This window comes from Chrysochloris asiatica, unplaced genomic scaffold, assembly GCF_000296735.1.
Source record: "Chrysochloris asiatica unplaced genomic scaffold, ChrAsi1.0 scaffold00122, whole genome shotgun sequence".
In the NCBI taxonomy this organism is placed as follows: domain Eukaryota; kingdom Metazoa; phylum Chordata; class Mammalia; order Afrosoricida; family Chrysochloridae; genus Chrysochloris; species Chrysochloris asiatica.
The window spans coordinates 2,384,797-2,387,988 of record NW_006408640.1 but is presented as its reverse complement, the minus strand read 5'-3'; positions in this window follow the sequence as shown (position 1 = coordinate 2,387,988).

Here is a 3,192-nt window from a genome sequence, read left to right as displayed (position 1 = left end):
TTAAGGCAAGAAGTGACTGGCTTAAAACTTTCAAGAGGGAGCCTAGTTCCAGAAAGTCAGGTGTAGGTAGAACCGCCACAGAATGATTTACAATCTGCTGGTGAAAGGAAATGGGGATAAGACTCTTGTGGTACAATAGTGAATAATTGCCATCCGGACTGACTATGAGGGTGGAAGACGTAGAGGTAGATGTTTTTTGAGAAAAGGAGGGGAGTAGTGATTGATTTTGCAACCCAGGAAGCGGAGGTTCCTGGGACAATCAAGGGAGAAGAACAGAGAGAATGACCCTACCCAGAGAGGCAGTGACACCAGGGATGGAAACAAAGATGATGATGTGTACAGATGAAACAGCTGGGGACACTGGACTCAGGGGCTGTGTGCTGGTGATCAGGGGGCAGGCCTGTGGTGTGGGGAGCACTTAACTCCCATTGCTTGGCAAGGCCACACTGGAGGGAGAGACATTATGCACGGCAAATGACTCCCAAAAGCTGACCCCTATTTTCCCTTCAAGTTAGCCCTAAATTTACTTGTAAAAATATATAATATGGCAATATTCTCAGCTTTCACTATGAATTCTACAAATCTTAGGAAAAACCAGCTTAGCAGCAATTGTGTAAATTACTCTTTCTCATAGAAAACCTAAGTAAGTGCATTTGTAAGGCCACAAAAGCAGATAGCATATTAGAGTCAAGCTGACCTACCCCCATACACTTCACCACAATTAATCACTAGCCAGAATTCTCAAACCCCTACACACAGACACCTGCGTAAACAAGCAGACAATAATGAATTTAAGTGAAGGATAGTTTTGACTTTATAATCTACACTTCTTGCAGCCAACTAGCCAGGTTGGGCTTTATGCCACATAGCGTCCAAGTGATTTAATGGACACTTTATTATTGAAAATAATAGTACATTATGTAGAGTAGAAGGTTTGACTTAATCTTTTAGTAGAAACAAAAAGAAACAGTTTACCACATACTGGGAAAGGAGATAAAGGTCAGTCTATCTGAACATCACAGAAGTATTTTTGTCAAGGATGTCTAATAACTAGGTGCAAGAATGTTGTGACTAACTGTGTAATAATTGAAGAAATGATAAGAGTGTCAATACATGTACTGTGGAGGAAGAAGTACAAAAATAAAGACTCCCTGAGCTGGGCTGGCAGAAGGAAGTAGAGAGAGAGAGGCAGAAAGAGGAAGGAAGAAGTAGCAGGAAGAAGCAGAAGATAGAAGCAGAGAGTAGAAGAGAAAGAAGCAGAAGGTAGATAAAGTAGGAGCAGAGGTAGAAAGAAGTAGAAGGCAGAGAAAGTAGGTGAAGGAAGTAGAAGCAGAAGGCAGAAGTGGCAGAAGAAGCAGAGAGCAGGAGGGAGAAAGCAGAGAGCAGACAGCAGAGAGAGCAGACAGCAGAGAGCAGACAGCAAAGAGCAGAAAGCAGAAGCAGGAGCAGAAGCTGGAGAGAATAGCCGGGCAGCACAGCAAGCTGAAAAGCCTTTCGATTGTATTCATTCATTTCTTCATCCGATTCCGTGTATCCTCTCGTGTCCCACGACCCCCCACAGAGAGCAGGTACTCCCCGCACTGTGGGGTATACCCTTTGGTTGTTTAATGATGCATGGAGGGGATTGTAATCACTGCAGTGATACGAAATATGATAGGATGAATGTAAAACTGATGTTCTCCCATGTAAACCCACATAGCTCACAATAAAAACTTCAAAGAAAAATTTTTTTCAGGGAAAAAAAAACTTTATTCTGATGTTCATCACAACACAATTCACAATAGCAAAAAGATGGAGACAGCCTAAGTGTCCATCAGTGGAAGAATGGATAAACAAACTTTGGTATATACACACAATGGAATACCATGCTACCTTGAAGAATAACTATGAAGCTACAAAACACCTCATAATATGGATGAACCGTGAGGACATTATTCTGAGTGAAATTAGTCAATCACAAAAGGACAAATATTGCATAAAACCATTGTTGTAAAAGCTTAAGAAAAGATTTTCGATCTAAAAGTTAAATTATTTGATGGTTACCAAGAGTGAGAGGGAGGGGTAAATAATTCATGGGTTAAGGGGTAGACACATGATAGCTTGGGAGGGTAATATACAAGGAGGGGGAGGGAACTAGATGAACAAGGAAGATAGGGGTAGACTTAGGGGTTTATGCATGGGCTAAATAAAATAGAGATAAATAGTGATGTATATACAACTTTCAAACAACAGGGCTCTGGGAAACAGGTATCCATTCAGACATAGTTGTAATTGGTAAAGGAGGGGAAATAATATTAGGGTGCTTGACTGTCTTATGGATAGTTTTTCCCCCTGACTTATAGAGTAAAATAGATATTTAAGTGGCATTAAAAGGAATATTGGGAAATATGACTACAAAATTCTTGTAAGCATGTATGCAGCCTATAATTGATTGGATTAGCTAAAAAGGGGATTAATATTTGCCCCAGGAAATAGGCTTTTTGTTAAGCCTTTTTGCACTGTAGGGCCTTAGGTAGAATCCTGAACTCCACCCAGAACCTTCTAAAATGGGACATTCCCACTTGAAAAGACATGCAGACCAACCCGAAATGGCTAGAAGAACAGAAAAAAACTTTTAAAAGAAAGACCTACAGAAAAAGCACACTGGTTAGCTGTTAGAATATCAAGCAAGCTGTCTGTCTTGGAGCCACTGAGGCAAAAAAAAAAAAAAAAAAGAAAGAGAAAGAGAGAAAGAGAAAAAACCACCTTTTAACACTAAACCTCAAAGGGAATCCACGAGCAGTTTAGTATGTTCACTGGTGACCACCCTGGAACTGGGGGAAATGCAGAAATGAAGACCTGAGCTGAGTTTAATTATGTTCCAATGAAATCCACTGACCTTGAGATAAGGAGAAAAAGAGGAAGGGCTGGCTTGTCTAAAGTTTAGAGAGCATTGTGAACTCCCAAGCCTATGGAGATTGACCTAGCCACCAGGGTCTAGAGCTGTGAGTGAAGTGGACAGCTGATCTGAAGTTGGGGGAGGCTTTCAAGAGCTCCCAAACTGGCCAAGAATACCCATTAGAAATAGTATGCTACATTGAAGAATAACAAAGAAGCGGCAAGCCACCGCATAACATGGATGAACCTTGAGGACATTATGCTGAGTGAAATTAGTCAGTCACAAAAAGAGAAATACTGCATAGGACCACTACT